The 18,550-nt window shown below is 35.9% G+C and overlaps 1 protein-coding gene and 1 long non-coding RNA gene across 2 annotated transcripts in view; one reads left to right on the forward strand and one right to left on the reverse strand.

The window, feature by feature from the left end:
- LOC117080178 overlaps positions 1 to 18,550 on the reverse strand; it is an 87,395-nt gene that overhangs the window by 36,393 nt on the left and 32,452 nt on the right. The window contains exon 4 of the long non-coding RNA XR_004435745.1: positions 4,401 to 4,467. This is a non-coding gene — a long non-coding RNA (uncharacterized LOC117080178). The remainder of the gene's footprint in view (positions 1 to 4,400; positions 4,468 to 18,550) is intronic.
- The window catches only part of CNTN5 (contactin 5), a 1,344,835-nt gene continuing 1,343,782 nt past the window's right edge, over positions 17,498 to 18,550 (forward strand). Inside the window, exon 1 of the mRNA XM_033204902.1 lies at positions 17,498 to 17,818. The gene's annotated coding sequence lies outside the window, so the exon portion shown is untranslated. The remainder of the gene's footprint in view (positions 17,819 to 18,550) is intronic.

Raw genomic sequence — 18,550 nt, forward strand, 5'->3', positions numbered from 1 at the left:
CCTTCTGAATCACATGTGAGTGCTTTTTGTTGAAAGATCTACAGTAGCACTAAATTTTGGAAAATGTATTTCCATGCTTCCATCTTCTGTGACACATGATAAAATATAGAGGAGAGTGGAGATTACAGTTTGTTTTCAATAAATAATTTCTAGCATATCGGGCTTAAGCATGCCGAATTTTGATAAAGAGTACTTAATTGGATTCTACAAATGGTCATTTTTACACACTCACACCAGGGCCTAAAATCCATCTCCTCTTGTTTTTGCAATTCACTAGAAATGATAAATATTTCTACCACAAAGATACATGTAAACTAGAATCTTACAATTGCTTTTGGTCTGGGTTTCTCTAATATCTAGTAGATTCAAGTATCTTTTTATATGCTTTTTAGCCGTTCAAGCCTATAGTTCTCTAAACTGCTCATTAATATCCCTTGGTCACCTTATATTGGTTTTTCTAATTATTTTTATTTGATTTAGATATTCTTTAGTACTTTGATGTAGTTAGGCTTGTGTCCTCATCCAAATCTCATCTTGAATTGGAATCCCCGTGATCCCCATGTGTCAAGGGAGAGACCAGGTAGAGGCAATTGCATTATGGGAGCAGTTTCCCCCATGCTGTTCTCATGATAGTGAGTAAGTTCTCATGAGATCGGATGGTTTTATAAGGGGCTCTTCCTCCATGGCTGGGCACCTCTCCTTCCTGCTGCATTGTGAACAAGGTGCTTTATATCCCCTTCACCTTCCACCATGATTGTAAGTTTCCTGGGGCCTCCCCAGCCATGCTGAACTGTGATTAAATTAAACCTCTTCCCTTTATAAATTACCCAGTCTTGGGCTGTTCTTAATAGCAGTATGAAAAGAGACTAATATGTATGATATAGATATTTATCCCTTGACAGTTTTGTTTTTATTTTTATTTTACTTTAAGTTCTGGGATACACGTGCAGAACATGCAGGTTTGTTACATAGGTACACATGTGCCATGGTTGTTTGCTGCACCTATTGATCTGTCCTGTTAATTCTGTCCCCATCCCTCCCACCCCCCAACAGGCCCTAGTGTGTGATGTTCTCCACCCAGTGTCCATGTGTTCTCATTGTTCAGGACCCACTTATGAGTGAGAACATGCAGTGTTTGGTTTTCTGTTCCTGTGTTACTTTGTTGAGGATGATGGCTTCCAGCTTCATCCACGTCCCTGCAAAGGACATGATCTAATTCCTTTGTAATGGCTGCATAGTAACCCATAAGATATATGTACCACATTTTCTTTATCTAGTCTATCATTGATGAGCATTTGGATTGGTTCCATGTCTTTGTTATTGTAAATAGTGCTGCAATAAACATACATGTGCACATGTGAATGTGTCTTTATAGTAGCATGATTTATATTTCTTCAGGTATATACCCAGTAATGGGATTGCTGGGTCAAATGGTATTTCTGGTTCTACATCCTTGAGGAATTGCCATACTGTCTTCCACAGTGGTTGAACTCATTTACCTTGCCACCAACAGTGAAAAAGTGTTCCTATTTCTCCACAGCCTCACCAGCATCTATTTTTTTTTTTCTTGACTTTTTAATAATGGCCATTCTGACTGACATGAGATGGTATCTCATTGTGGTTTTGATTTGCATTTCTCTGATAGTAAATGATGTTGAGCTTTTTTCATATTTGTTGGCCATGTAAATGTTTTCTTTTGAGAAGTGTCTGTTCATATCCTTTGCCCCCTTCTTTTTTTTTTTTTTCCTTGAATTTCTTAAATTTAAGTTCCTGGTAGATTCTGGATATTAGACCATTGGCAGATGGGTAGATTGCAAAAATTTTCTTCTATTCTGCATGTTACCTGTTCACTCTGATGATAGTTTCTTTTACTGGCAGAAGCTCTTTAGTTTTATTATATTTAGTTAAATGTTTACTTAATTAGATCCCATTTGTCAATTTTGGCTTTTGTTGCAATTGCTTTTGGTGTTTTTGTCATGAAGTCTTTGCCCATACCTTGGCTATTTTAGATGACATAAACATCTTCTCCCAGGCACATGTGTTTCTTCACTTTAACTAACTTACATTGAATAGAAATCATTATTAATCATATGACTTATAACTTTGGTATCTTATTAAAAATTACTTTCCTAGGCTTTGGTAAATACTAGCCCGCCATTTTACAATTAGCTTATCATGTATAACTTTAAGAAGCTTTCATTAGTGTGTTGCTTCATATTGTGAATTTGAATAAAATATAAATAAAAATGGATTCCGCTATGTTCAGCAGTAATGTGACTATTTTACGCAATTGAATTTTTGAATATCATTTATAGAGTCATGATAGAGTTTACTATGTTCTCTAAATAACTTTATTTAGAGTTTGTTTAATATTTATGATTTATTTATTATTAATATGATCACTAAGATTTTGGTTTTATCCTATACATGTTCTGTTATGTGTTGTTAACTGATATCTTTGCTTATTAACTTAGACATGGTGTCTGCTGGGCTCTACCCTTCTCAAAACTGAGGGTCCTCTGCCTTCTGCACATTAATTTCTTTGTTAATGAATAAAAGATGGGCATATCTAAAAAACTTGCTTTGTTGCAGGAGAGTAACTTTCTGATGGAAGTATGAGCTAAAAATTAACTTTCCCCACAGGGGACAGGAATAGAGGTGCCATTTCATGGCATGAAAGTGCCTTCAGAACACCCCTTTACTCCCACTTCATGAATATAGCATTTTAGGATTGGGTGAGAGACTCAGTTACTTTTTAAAGTACCTGCATTCTCAGTTATGTACTGATCCATCCTTCAGAATGGCTATTCATCCAGAATCAAGTAGAATGTTCTATAGAAAGAGCTGAAGCCATAATAATGGACAGACATGAATTAACATCTTTTATTTTACATTTTGGGATTCACTATTTTGCTTTTACAAGAAGAACAAAAATTATAAGTATCCATGGCCTTTCCTCCTATCCACCTCAGCCTCTACAGAATATTATATCTCTGCCTGCTCAGCCAGCTGGGCTTTCGCTGTCTGCATTATTGGTAATGGGAGGGGAAATAGAACTGGAAGAGCAGGGAAATCAATAGTCACATCATGAATGCAGAGTTGTAAAGAGTACAGAAGAGAAAATGGGAAAGCAAAAAAAAAAAAAAAAAAAAGGAACTAAGCAAACTCAAACAGGATTATATGTGATCTGAAACTGAGAATACTTAGAAAATAAGAGCTTTTGATGGTAACTGAAGGCTTATAAAATGTTGAGAGAAGACTTGTGGAAAGGGGCATGAAGACAGTGCTGGCAGAAAAACATATTAAAATTTTTCTCTCTTAGGAGGAGATTTGCTTATTTAATGCTTTACAGTGTCTTAAATACTTAAACTGCCTTTCAATTTTCTAAGCAAGTTTGGTGATTATTTAATTATAACGGTGCTCAGACTTAGCTGAAGATAGCTCAAATTTATGTGGGTTCATTTGATTCATTGTCCTTAGAATGAATTTTTTTTTGAAGTAAATATACCATTATGCTATATTCTCTTAACTTACTAAGAAGTGCGTGTGTGTGTGTGTGTGTGAGAGAGAGAGAGAGAGGGAGAGAGAGAGAGAGAGAGAGAGAGAGAGAGAGAGAGAGACGGGGGGGAGACAGAGAGAGAAGGAGAGAGATTTTAAAATATTTTACTGATAATTTTTCTGCTGATTATATGAAATTTTGTGTAACTGCTTAAGCACATGCTCAAGCGTAAAACACAGAAAAGAACATTTTACAAAATGCTGGCTCAAGAAGATTACCATTGGAGTTCTGTAGTCCTACAACCTAAATAGCTAAATGCTTTCTATATCGTGAATATATAGTAGCTTTTTAAATTGATAAAAGTGAAGACAAATCTAGACACATAAATGTATATGGAGATAGTAATAATTGTAATTCATCTATTGGCACAATTAGTAAAATCATTCTGCTTTATAAGGCTTATACAATTTTTTTTTTGTTTTGTTTTTTGAGACGGAGTCTCGCTCTGCCGCCCAGGCTAGAGTGCAGTGGGGCGATATCGGCTCACTGCAAACTCTGCCTCCCGGGTTCACGCCATTCTCCTGCCTCAGCCTCCTGGGTAGCTGGGACTACAGATGCCCGCCGCCATGCCTGGCTAATGTTTTTGTATTTTTAGTAGAGACGGGGTTTCACTGTTTTAGCCAGGATGGTCTCGATCTCCTGACCTCGTAATCCGCCCGTCTCAGCCTCCCAAAGTGTTGGATTACAGACTTGAGCCACCGCACTCGTCGACTTGTACTTTCAAAACTGGTGATTTCAAAAAGAGTTTCCTAGGATTCTGGTGTCCTCGGAAAAGTATTACAATGTTTCAGGGGTTACATGAAGTCATGCTATTTCATAGCAATGCTAAAATGTTATTTACCTTTTTTGCTTTTAATTCTTCCATAAGTGTATACTGGAGTTTTCCAGCAGCTATATCCCATGTAATACTGAAACAGATTAAATGTACAAACATACATGAATAACCATCTGCCTTCTGTTAAGGCTGATATTTTTAAAGTTTTGACAACTATAAAATGTTACTCTTTTCACCATTTTTGTTTTAAAAATATAGTCTTTTTTAATTAAACTAGTATGCTAGCATTAAGTGGTTCATTTTATTGCTATTTTAAATAAATGAATATATCACTGTATGTTTAACTTATTTCCATTTTAATTTCTTACATAGTAAATATTAATAAATTATTAATCAGCAATAGAAACTTTTTGGGATCTTTAGTATATTTTCAGAGTGCAAAGTGGCTCTGAGACCATCAAGTTTGAGAATTTCAGTTCTAAATACTTTTAAATAAATATATTTATCAGGATACAGAGGTCACTGGTTTTTTTGGGGTTCCATATGTATCTTTGTTAAGGAATTAAAAATAAAAGAATGGAAAAGATAAAGGAGGAGGAATAAATAAAGAAAGAGGACGAAGAACACATTGCAAACACAATCAAAGGTACATGTTAGTTCTCTGTATCTCACTTGGCATGTCTTATAGACAAAAATGCCTCTTATATAGGAATAAGGAAATCACAGCAAAGGATTGGAGGTTTCCTGCAACTATCTCCAAACCACACTCATGGGCAACCAAAATGAAGCATGAAAAGAAAAATACTTGGAACTTCAAGTAATAATTAATGCTAAATTGTTTACATTCCACTTTAGCAATTATAAGGGCACAACATTTTTATTTCATGACAGTTATAAGAGCTTTATTAATAAAATAAGTACATAAAAACAATTAAAAATCTTTAAAAATCACTGAATAATTTAAATGTCTGTGACATGGAGACACTGTGCCAATGTCACAGTAAGCCTGTCTTTAAAAAATAATAGCAATAAATGTTTATTGCAAAACATCCAAGTTGTCCCAGTGTATATGCATAAGTCCTGGAAAATATTAATAAGCTCATTATTGCACCAATCTGATACCAAATCAGTAAGTCAATTTAGTGCTTATAATGTAGTGTTACAATTGATTTAATGATACTATTAATGATATTTGCAGTGATTGGACTGGCATAAATAATTAGTATTTAGGATACTCTTTCTCGGTAGAAAAAACACCTGATTCCACGAATTACCTCTAGTTCTGCTTCTATTAACTGCACACTTTGTACATGCTAATAATCTTATTATCAGCTGCTGCTGAGTTAATTAAAATTCATGTCTACAAGCATAAACCAAAATGTATGTATTCTGATCACCTTTTATACATTAAATAAAAATGTTGGAAGACCAAATTTAAACATAAATTTCCAGAAAGTGAAAACATATTTTAAAAATGCATATGGCAAATTAACTTATAATGAGCTCAAAAGAGGTTGCAAAAATAATCTCACATTATGATGATATGATAACAATTCAGAATCATACCAGTCCATTATTTTGTATGGAAAATAAAATGTTTTCAGGAAAGCATTGTTCATTATTTGAGTAAAGAAATATATCTCATTATTAATTTGCTTTCTTTTTTCCCTCTGAAAACACCTAGGATATATTTTAATTTGTTTTGGTGGTCTCATAGTCAGTCTGAAATATATTTTCTTTTTTTGTTTATATTTTGCTATTTCAGAGTTTAGCACATAATTTCTGAGTAAATTGTATAGGTTCAGTCCTGAATGAAGAACTCTTATTTTTATTTGTTAGAGAGATGTTATGTATAATATCCTGTTCATATCTAGAAAAAGTGATTTGAGTTTCAAAATTTTATTATTTATAACTCTAATCATTAGTGACAATGAACATATACTGGAGAGCATTTTACAGTTAAGAATGTGACAATATATTTGAGCTAAATTCATTTATTAATAATGAAATTAGGTAATAACAAGATATGATTAATCTTAACTGGATTTTATTCAAGAAAAATCATTCAATTTTGGTCAAATATGAAATGAAAATAAGTGTCCCTGTGTCTTAGATGTATTCCTTAAATATTCAAGCAGCCTAGATTCTCTCAATTGGGAATTGACAAGTGTTGTTACAACATCATGTCCATTGGTTGGTAACAGCTCTGTGTTGTCATGTGGTTTTTGCTTTAAGAACATATCATCCTTAAAATATATGAATGCAGTGTCATATATATGTGCACACAAAATTTATATTTATACTTCATATACGGATTAGTTGCTAGACACTGAATTCACTTTCAACAACAGAAAAAGGTGGTAAGATGGATGATGGGTTATGATTTATTTTATCTCCAGTGGGGGAAAAACTCCTCAAAACTACTAGTACTGTTGATTTCAAGTTTAACTCCAAAAAAAAAAAAAAAAAATTGCATCAGGTAGAACATTTTTTTCACTCTTTCTTTTTCTATATTGTTATTAAAACAAATATATCCAAATGATGACCTTTTTATTTTATTCACAGCGTTTGAGGCATATTTCATAGCTGCAATACAGCTGTGTATATTCCCAAACTCCTCACTGCTAAGTGAAAAATCAGTTTTCTTTTCTTGCCTTTTTTAACTTATTTAAATTGGACACACTCATGCATGCCTTCCTTCTTGAAATTCTGTCCTGCCCTGGCTTCCTTGACCATCTTTTATGCGGTTCTTCTCCTACCTACGTGATATTCCCTTCTCAGTGTCCATTATGGGCTCTTACTTCCTGTGACTCTAAAATGTAGCCTTCTCCAAGTTTCCATTTTTGGCCCTAACCTCTTACCTTGCTGTCATTCTGAAAAGGCGAATCTTATCTCTTCCTCACGTCAGCTACCAACTCTACTGAACTACTTTCAAAACAGCATCTCTGACCTTTAATTACAGGTACTCAATATTATATAGTACAGCTTCCCAAGCATGCACAATTGAATCCATGTCACTATCTCCCAAACTAGACTCATTTTCTATCCTTTAAATATGTGTCTCTGTCTCAGCTAAACCCCCTACGTTTGAGAAAATGGAATTACCTTTTTGTTCCACTCAGCACTATGGACCGTGTTGGACATCTTATTTACTGGTCTAAATACACCAATGAAAGCTCAGTTCTGTGAGGTTACAGTCTATTTCTTACCTATTTTTTTCACCATGTTCATGTAGTTCTACTTTCTCCGAAGAAAAGAGGCATTGCAGAGTGAGTCTTCTTTGTCACCCTTCCCCACAATCAATTAGTCCCCAACACCTTCTTATTCCCTATCCTAAAAGCCTCTGCCATCCCTTGCCCAGCCACATTTTTTAGTTCATTATTTTTATCATCCATGACTTCAAATACTATAATAGCTCCCAATTCCTTTTTCTGCTTCAGTCCTATTTATATATTTACCTCCCCTTGATTAAACTTTGCAATGATTTGCTACTTATTTGAATGTCATCTCCCACTCTGCACTTTCCAGGAGCTACACATCTACCCACACTGACTCATTTTAAATTTACTAAACACATGAACCTGAGGCAACACACTATGCTCCTATCATATGGGATGTATACAGATATTCACATAAATAGAGTTACAGACATCAATATAGGTATAGATATCGGCATAATAAAAAAGATGTGGATGTACAGATATAAAGAGATGCAGATACAGATATTTTTAAACACCTCCAGCCAATTCTTCTTCAAATGTACAATCTCCATGAAGGGCTCTTCCCCTCTACGCATGTTGAGGAGCACGGTGTTCACCATGTGTTCCTACACTGGCCTGAGAGTATCTCTGTTAAACCATATTGAACATTGCATTTCCATATCTGGACTATAAGCTCCTTGAAAGTAAAGATGGTGTATCTTTGTATGTGACACAGTTGTCATGGAATCAGTAAATTTAAAAGTTTATTAAAGGAAGGTGTGGAATTTAAAAATAATCTGTATTAATTATCAAATCAATCTATCGTGTAAAAAATTAAAATATGCCCATCCAAGTAACAGTGGCATAGAGAACTTCGGGTTAGAATTTTGTCAATAAAAATTCATTTCAGAACTCTTTCCTAAAATATATAGTTATTCAATAATACTTATCAAGAGAAAAAATATCCATATAGGAAATAGAAGGAATAAATATTTACTCATGTAAAGTATAATTTGAGCAACAATTGGAACACCCCCCTCTTTTTGTTCTTTTTTAAACTGTTAATAAGAAAATTTTATATTAAGAAGACGTTTAGTTAATATTCAAATTGCTTTGAGAGATGTAACAATAAACTATTTTTATTTTGTTTGCGCTTTTATATGAGTGTAGATACTTATTTGGAAACTTTATCTTACAGGAAATAATCTTAACACTGATTTATAATGAGAAAAAGAGGACATAATGTTAGCTAAAATAAGCCACACACAGAAAGAAAAATATTGCATAATCTCATATGTGGCATCTAAAAAATAGTCGTTACTGGGACAGGGCAGGGAGTGCTGGAAATGGGAAGAAGCAGGTCAGAAAGTACAAACTTTTAGTTATGTAGGATGAATGCCTAATAAATAATAATAAAAATAAGAAATTGTACAGCATAATGATTGATAGGTTAATTTGCTTAACTATAATAATTATACACACATACATATACACATATATACACATGTAAAAAATCTATATCTCTTAAAGCATCATGTTATACATCTTAAATATATACGATAAAATATCCTACCTCAAATTTAGGTACTTTGAGAAAGACAAGCTTAATGTTCGTGGCTATTTCTACTAGATTAAGTTTTGCTGTCAGTAAGCAAAGCCGTACCTCCACTAAGAACCTGAGTCCAACTAAGATGTCAGAGAGAATACCTCCTAATTCTTTCGGACTGCCACGTTAACATTTCTTTAATATTAATAATGGTTCCTGTGCTTTCATTTATTCAACACTTGTGTGCATTATCTGCAGTTAAGAGTTAGTGAAGTATGAAGCACAAACATGTTTTGCTCCATATCAGAATAATATGAAAGCCAACAATTTAGACTTTAAAAATAAATGTATTTCCCATAGCTTCATACAGAGCGTATTTTCATATTAAAGTAACAATTGCCATTGAGAACAAATCAGGATAAGCTTTGTATTATTACCAAGTACCACTGACCCTTAAATAATACAAGAGTTAGAGGCACCAACCCCCACACAAAAATCTGCATGTAGTGTGTGACTCCCCCAAAACTTAATTAATGCCCTACTGTTGACTTACCAAGAACATAAACAGTTGATTAACATATATTTTGTATGTCCTATGTATTATATATGCCATTCTTACAATGAAATAAACTGGAGAAAAAATGTTAAGAAAACCAAAAGGAAAATAAAACATTTATTATTTATTAAGTGGAAGAGGATCATCTCATAAAGACTCATCCTCAGCGAGGCGCAGTGGGTCACGCCTGTAATCCCAGCACTTTGGGAGGCTGGGATGGACAGATGAATTGAGGACGGGGGTTTGAGACCAGCCTGGCCAATATATTGAAACCCCTTCTCTACAAATGCAAAAAGCCAGGCTTGGTTTGCAGGCGCCTGTAGTCCCAGTTACTAGGGATGCTGAGGCAGAAGAATCACTTGAACCGAGGAGGTGGAGATTGCAGTGAGCCGAGATCCTGTCACCGCACTCCAGCCTGGGCAGCAACAAAGTGAGACTCCCACTCAGTTAAAAAAAAAAAAAAAAAGGACTTTGTCTTCCTCTTGAGTAGGCTGAAGAGGAGGAGGGGGAGGAGGAAGGGTGTCTCAGGGGTGGCAGAGGTGGAAGAAAACCCATGTATAAATGGATCTGTGCAGTTTACACCTGTGTTGGTCAAGTGTCAACTGTACTCTAAGAGAATCTTAGAAGTTGGAACTCTCATTCAGGCCATATGAGAATAGAGGTAAGAGAAGGGAAAGTTTTGGGGAAAGGTCTGCAATTCTATTTTGGATGTTGAGGAGAAGGTGAGAGGGACAGCTGCAGCTTGCTCACTTTAGAAGGTTGGCACAGTTGTGCCCTGCTTTGCCAAGAAGAACATGCACAAGGAATAGCTGACACGCAAAGTAGACTTGGAATAAGGGATGAGGGCTTGGAGTGGAAATGGCCTATAAAATCTCAGTCTTCCCAGGAGAGTTGTCCATGAGTCCAGAAATCAGGTACTTTTTGCTCTTATTTTCTTTTTTATTTTTTGAAAATTTATTCGTATAGACTCAGAAAGTGCGGTGCAGTTTTGTTACATGCATGTATTACCCTGTGCTGAAATCTATGCTTTTAGTATAACTATCACCCAACTTTAAAAAAAAAAAAAAATACTATCTGGCTAGAAAAGTGATTTTTTTCCATTATTCTTGTCATATCCAAAAGCTCTGGTTTCAGTGACTATTCTATTACTGTTTTAAAATGTCTCTTGGTCAAATATACAGTTTTCATTAATACAAATATCTCATTACACATTAATTGCATAGATTTAAATTACCATACTTTGTACACTTCCGGCCTTGTCACTGTTGTTGGCATTATTCTAAGGCTTGCCGTGAGTACGGAACACCCACTGCTCTCGTTTTTCAGCAAGCATTGCCATGTTTTTCTTGTCTCATATTGGCGTCCAGTGGGTTCTGATATGATTTCTTCTGCTCTGGATTCTTATCAGTATCTTGTTACCTCATTAGCAAGCATCATTTAACACAAACACCTGAGACGACATGATGCCACCTTGCTCAGCCTTTTACCTTTCTTTGAGACTGTCCAACCTAGTCTCCTTTCTCTTACTACAAGGAGACTGTCAGCACTTTGCGAGCTGATAATTAATAATCAATTAACGTTTGATAATAAAATTGCATTATATTATACTTTGGCACCTGAAGTAATTTATTTTCATAACACCAGGAGCAGCTTGTCACCAATTATAATGAAAGTAGGTTCACAGTCTGTGATTTTTTCTGTCATATAAAATTTGTGTAACAGGAAATAATAAGAGGTGTATAAAAGAGGTGTCACGTAGCTATAATACATTGATGAATATTTGTTGCCATATTAAGTGGGCTTGGGATCCTTACAAGAAAGGTGCTATTTAAGCATAAAATATTGGTGTTAGGTCTGTACTCGCATAGCTTATAAATTATATCTTGAGATTTCACAGACACAAAGCAAGTTTTTACCATTGTCAGCAAGCAAAGCCAATGTAGCTGTTGGAGAGGGAGCCTCCTGCGTCATCAAAACAATTCCCAGCTGAGCCCTCATCCCCCTTATCGCTACCCTAAGTGATGGCCGATGGTAGTTCCGGTATAAAGGACACAATTCCATTTCCAGGTGCCAGGCTGAACCTGATATGGTAATAGGGAAAAGATCTTCTAACTCATAAACACAGAAAACTAGATATAAATAAGGATTATGGCAAATAACTCGGATATAACAAAATGCAGTCTCTTCTGAAAAAAAAAAGAAAAAGAAAAAAACAGCACATGTGAAAACAATGTATTTTCCTCCAAAACTTCAGGTTGTTATATGCCAATTAGCAAGTTGAATAAGATATTCAGGTAAAACACTAGAAGGTGAGATTACACATTTGTATACCAAAAGTTTTGCCAAAATCTCATATGTAAATGTATTCATCTCTGTGCAGTTCTTAAAGTAGTAGATTCCTAATAAATGTCAATTGAATGAACCATATATCCCTGTGAGTATATGCAAATGCCACAAACTGTCAATTAAATTTATTCTGGTATTTTACCTTGCATTGCACTTGTGCTAAAACTATTCCCCATTAATTGGATTATTTGTACGTGAGGTGTGTTAATCTGATCTGATACAAACAATTTGTTTTGTGGTGTTCTAATTGTTTTATTCAAATTACAGTGGGGATTTGTTTAGTGAACAAGTTAAGAACGCTATGGTGGAGGCCCTCTACTTAGGTTTGTGTTTCACTAGATCATTAATACAGAATTAAACAGTTTATCTAAAGCATGCCTACATGCCTAGTGTATACTTAGCCCACAACAAATGTTAATAGCTCTTGTTTTGCCACTGAGTGTAAAAGCACCTATGAAAGATTCTGACATTTAGCAGTTTGCCAATGTATTTATTAGATACTTCGTGTCAAATAATCGATACAACTTTTCTTATAGCTTCAACTGCTATTTTGGGGTTCCTCTCAGTTCCCTAAAAAATCAGAACATCCCTAGGTCGAACTTAAATGGCATTGCTAATTAGAGCATGAGTGCCATCTGGTGGTAACGATGGATAACTACTGGCTTACTGGTGAACAAAAAAAAATTGGTGGTGAAAATACTCTGCTTCTTCTTTATAATGTAGTCTCTTGGAGTTAGTCTCAGAAAAACAAATGAGACATTCTATATAGATGCTACTCAGCCAATAAAAAATTAAAAACACAGTATATCAGATTGAGGGATGGAAGAATTTAGTTCCTGGTCCACAGGAGGCATACAGTCTAGTTCTATACATAAAGATCTACACAAAGTATTTTAAGCTGGATTCTAAGTACATTTTGGCAATATTGTAGATGAGACCAGGAATGGCTATTATATACAGGTGGGAATAGTATTTGATAGCAATATTTTTGAAGGATGATTATTTTAATGTAGGGCCAAATATCAAAGACAGGTCAAATTAATGTACCTGACAGACTTGGGAGACAGGGAAGAGATGGAAAATGATCAAGATGCAGCACACATGTGGTCATCCCTTAAAACCATAAAGAACAAACTAGACTAATTATAAGGAACCATTAGATATTTTTATCCCATACTGAGAAGAATAGTATGTCAACAGCGACAACACAGAGAACTATTTGGTCATGAGCAAATTAATCTTAGGTTTTGTTTCTTTATAGAAACAACTTTATATCCAAAGGTCTTGGTGAAAGAATGCTACATAAAAGAGAAATTAGACATCTGTAAAAGTAAGTGAATTAAAACTGATAGAGATCCTGAGACTTAAAATAGATCCAAGAAAAAAATAGAAATGCGTATCTAAAGGAATCGACTGGATGAAAACTAAGTAAACTTTACTTTTAAATTAGTAAGATTTCAACTTTTACTTCTATTTTCTAAAATCTTAATTAATTGCAAATGTTTATGGTTTGCATAAATGGTTGGACCAAAATGTCACAAAGGGTGAGCATAAATTCCACCCTAAAGGAGGTTAGATATTTGCAGCTTCTGTAAGTAAGTAAGAGTTGGTACTGTGACCACCAAAAGCTTGACCACCACAGTCGAATTAGAGTTCCTCTCTCATACTTCTTAATAGTTTTGGTTGCCGATGTTATCAAGACATCCACAAAGTAAACTATGTTGTTTAGTGTTGTTTACTGAAGCAGCTGTTAAATTAATTAAGTTGGTATATTTCCCAAGTCTGATTAAGATATGTTTACTTCTGCTTTCACAAAACAGCTGTGATATGAGTACTAAGACTAATCTAAGAAACTCAAAATGTAATTAAAATTATATTTTGTCCAGTTCAAGTAAAAGTTTACTTTTGCTTCTTCATGTGTTACTTTGCACTTTTATAGGGAATAATGGTATATATTGAAAATACAAGCTTTTGCTTCCCTTAATGTTTATCTTAGTACTTACACATTCACCATTCTTGGTAACACATTACCATAGAGGATTAAAACATCAAAACAGAAAATCAAATGCTAAAAGAATCTCCAGTAGGCAAGGCAGGTGATCCAAGAAAGATGATTGATCTAGACATGAATTCACCATTACTCTGCTTCCCTACATTTATGCTATGATTTGATGGAACATAATAATAGTTACGATCTGTTAACTAGAACCTAGAACCTTATCTGAGTCAAACAAAAAGAAAGAGAAAGGAGGGCATGATTTAAATAAAAATCTGTAGCACAAGACAAAAGCTCAGAGGCAACTCAACTGCTACAGATGTGCTGCATCTGCTTGTTTGCCCACTGGGGACAATGAGATAAAGAGATTAAGACATTTACACAAAGATGGCTAGACAACAAGATCAGATCAGCAACATGACAGCTAGGTAGAGGTGTCATAACCATAGCATAGAGAAAGCACCTACTGAACCACTTAACCCACTTACAAACAATGTTTTAATTAACTTAATGTACAAATGATATTTTATCAGGGTACAGGATGAGCTGGTTAATTCAAAAATGTCATTAACATCAAATAGAGAAAATCAGTGATCTTTCAATAATGCCATTGTATTAAGTAAACAGCATTGGAATTTAATAATGGGACATACATACTGTTATACCTTTTAAATACAAATCTTACATCCAAACAACTATTTCACAAATCCCATTTTCACATGTTAATAGTAGAAAATCTTGGTCATGATATGTGAAAAGATTTTATGTTTACTTTGAAAACACAGTTAGTTTTTTTTCTTTTTAGTGGACCTCTAACAAGAAGTTTTGTTTGTTTCTTATTTTAAGCACCGTTGTTTCTCTGATTCCAGACATTGACCTGCTTAAACCTGAACACTGTGGATATAAAAGGTTACAGAAGTGTACCTCATCTATAGAGCCTCTACTCTCCAAGCACAAGATTTTAAAAATATATAGCACATAAGTTAACTCCGTCATAGCAAAATTCTAGAGAAAGATGAGTCACATAGACTAACAGTTTGTCTATTACATATACAGATAATAATAGGGAATATATAATTGTATATTATTACAAATTAGAACATTAAAAGTCATAAAATAAATAAGAATAAATATAGTCACTCTTTCTGGGTCCTGAATGAAGTATAGCCAGGTAACCTAGTTACCCCCAAATAATGACTGAAGTCAATATTTTAAATTTGAACTGACAGAAATAGACCTTATTATTTTTAATTAAACAGATTCAACATTTCCTTTCCCTCCCTCTAAATTATCAGATAACTCTGCAAGGAAAAGTGCTATTACATTATCTATCTGTTTCAAAAATATATTCACATCATATTCTTGTGATAATATTGCTCTCTTTATAAAAAGTAAAAACATTAAAAGCTTTTATTTAGTTCTTGCTTAAGAAAGGAGAAATATTTAGTCCATTTACATCATGTAAAAGGTAAATTTTCTTGTTCATGTTAATGGTAGGAGGGCACCATGAATCATGTGACCGATGGTGTTTCCTTCTTTACATTGGCTGTTAACAACCTTAATGGTAGGCCTAGCACCATTTGTAAGAAAAATATCAGTGCAGTTTTCTCTATAAACCTCATTTCTGGCTTCATCGTATTTCTCCTCCTATCACTTTACCCTTTGTCTTGATCTCACTGGCTTACATTTTTTATTTGTTTTTTAAAACTGAATAGATTTTTATAAGCCAACTTATCCTTTCCAGAGCAAAGTTAGTTGAAAGAAATTACATGATATAATGACTCAAAATGCCCAAATTATCAGGTTATGGGTAATATAGAATGGAGTTCTAAGACTTCGGAAGACAACTTTCAGAAAGATTTCTACACTCCCGACTCCTCTTTCAGGCTACATGTGCTAAATTTTACACTTTTAAAGACAAAAACCTCATCGCACAATAAAAAGAATGCGTTAGAGCTCCTACACTTTGAATTTATTTTGTGATTTAATGTGGTTATAAAAGTCCTGGTAGTTCTCTCTGTGAACCAACAGCCCGACAGAGGAGAAGATCCAGTGGGGCAGACAAAAAGCCACAGAAGGGGAATCTCCACAACCATCTCTCAGTTAACACATAAAGAAGATAACCTAATTACTGGAAAGCAGGAACACGAAAATAAAAAGTACGGAAGGGTGGAGAAGCATTAAATGCACACAAATTTGTCTTTGCTACAGAACAAGCAATCAGCCTAGATCCTGAGGGTAGCGATTAAAAGCAGAGACTGCGTGTTTGTACATCATTGGATGAATGATAAGCAGCCAAGAAACAGGAAAAGACTAATTTTAATTACCAGAAAAACTGCAAGAGAAAGAACACAGAGCTAGTGGTAGACGGCTTCCAGCTACAGGCTGCATGGCACTGTACTCTCCTTGCCAATTAGAGCCAGTCAGACCCCATCAGGGGATTCAGTGAGCAGAGGAATCAGCGTCAGTCCAGGGTCAGGCTGCTCTCAAACACACATGAAAAACGGACACCAGCGGACACAGGGTGCGACCCTAGACTCCCATGCAGTTTCTTATATAGACACAGAAATAGAAAGCAGTAAGTGAGATTTCCTTTCCATTAAATACAGGTGCAAACCACATTCTCTATGGACATATATTGCAAAGGAGATGTCATATAATTTATTTAACAAATACCCAGTTACCATCAGACCAATCGCGGGAATTGGAAAACGACTCAAAGACTGAGAGGAAAAAAAAAAAGTAGAGAGGAGGACTGGCAGAACAATGGCACTAAAGCTGCCACACTGTGGATTTACTACCTGTGTTATTTTTCCAATTACAGCCATTGTAATATAAAAATTCAGAAAAAAAGGTTGCTGTCTGAGAACATTCCTTCGCTTTTTTTTCAGAACTGACTCAACACCCCAAATCAAAGAGAAATATAAACAGGCAGAGCCTGATAGTCCTTAGTGAAACTCGTGAGTGCAGAAACAAAAGAGAAGTGCTTCCCATTCTGGACTTCAGAAAATTCTACAAAGTGAAAAAGTCCAGTCTCAAACCGACCTAAGTGAACGCATCAGTCTGTGCTGCTGCTGTCAGAGGTGTGAGCTGGGGACTCCAGGAATCAGAGAGAAGACAGGAGCGGAGGAAGGGACCCTCGCCTGGATCTCCCGTGTCTCCAGCCAGCACGTTTGCTTTGTAATCTATGAATGTTAAATACGGAGGGGTTGCAGAGCAGAAACGCCGGGGAGAGGGGGACACGTCCTCTATACTTAGCAGGGAAGGAGAATGCCGGTTGACTAGTGAGGCGAGTGGAGAAACACAGAGAAGCCTCCTGGAGGCACACAGTTCGTTAAGCCCGGGGACATGCTAAATGAACCTTTGCAGCAGGAGGCAGTGAGGCGCTGGACGCGGGCGCCGGCGACAGCGCGGGCGGGCGGGGAGGGGCGAGGGGCCGCCCCGGGAGGACACAGCCAGTCAGAGGCGCGGGGCGCAGGGCGCGCGGACGCATTGGAGGAAAACACGCGAGCCCCAAACACACCAGCCGGAGGAGGCGCCGCACCTACTTCCCAATATAACCAACTACGGCTGGGGGAGCGGAACTGCGAGAAGGCTGCAGCCAAAGTGCCATTAAAGCTCGGGGCGGAGAGGATGCGTGACCTGGGTCCCCTCTGCTGCAAGAGGCAGGGCAAGCTGGAGGATTCCCTCTGAATGATTAAGAACTCTGCAATTCGCCTCTGCCACAGGCTGCAAAGGACCCGAGGAACCGCTCTCTCTGAACTGTGCTGATGGGCAGGAGGATGGGAGACAGGAATTGAGAGTCACAGAGCAAGGACAGTGGAGTCTGGCATCTTATTGGTAAGTGGCTGGCATTCCTTTGCCAGTGACTGCGTTCTGTGATTGTGCACTTCATCTCCCAGCCACTTAGGATTTTTGACACACTGGCTTCTGCAAAGCCATCCTTTCTTGCCATGTTGCCAGAATGTAAAAACTGTAAGATGAAGCTTTTTTAAAATATAAGAAAGAAAACACGATTTTATTTTCTGCTAGGATATTATGGCAAAAAGTTGAAACAAGAGTAAATATAACCCATTTGTGTATCTCCTAATGCCACCCAAAATAAGAGTAGACAATTCCTACACGTAAATTGCAAGGCGATAAATGCCAGGATAAAGTGAGGATGTTTCTACAAAGGAAACTAAATGTTCGGAAAATAGGATGTTCTCAGGTACTGGATGTATGTCTTACGTTTGAGCAATGAGTTTCTGAGACTAAATAATTGGGTATCTGGCATTGCAATAACTTGTTAAAATTCAGTAGGGATGCTCTGTAAGTGGAGTTCTACAAAGTTCGTGAGACTGAGAAAAACTGTACCTTGGATTATGCTGAGCTTTTTTCTGAAGGTTGTATAGGATTGTGATAGGTTAAAAAATTATGTTCAGACATCCTTAACATGTTTTGTATGGAGATATATGGAAGAGAATATCAATTTGCACATATATAAACCTGATGTACTGTAAGCTGAGAATTACTCTGATGACCTGAACAATACGTTGTTTCAACTATATTTGTTTGCGAAAGAACCGGAAT

This window comes from Trachypithecus francoisi, unplaced genomic scaffold (assembly GCF_009764315.1).
Source record: "Trachypithecus francoisi isolate TF-2019V2 unplaced genomic scaffold, Tfra_2.0 Lachesis_group8, whole genome shotgun sequence".
NCBI classification, from domain to species: Eukaryota; Metazoa; Chordata; class Mammalia; order Primates; family Cercopithecidae; genus Trachypithecus; species Trachypithecus francoisi.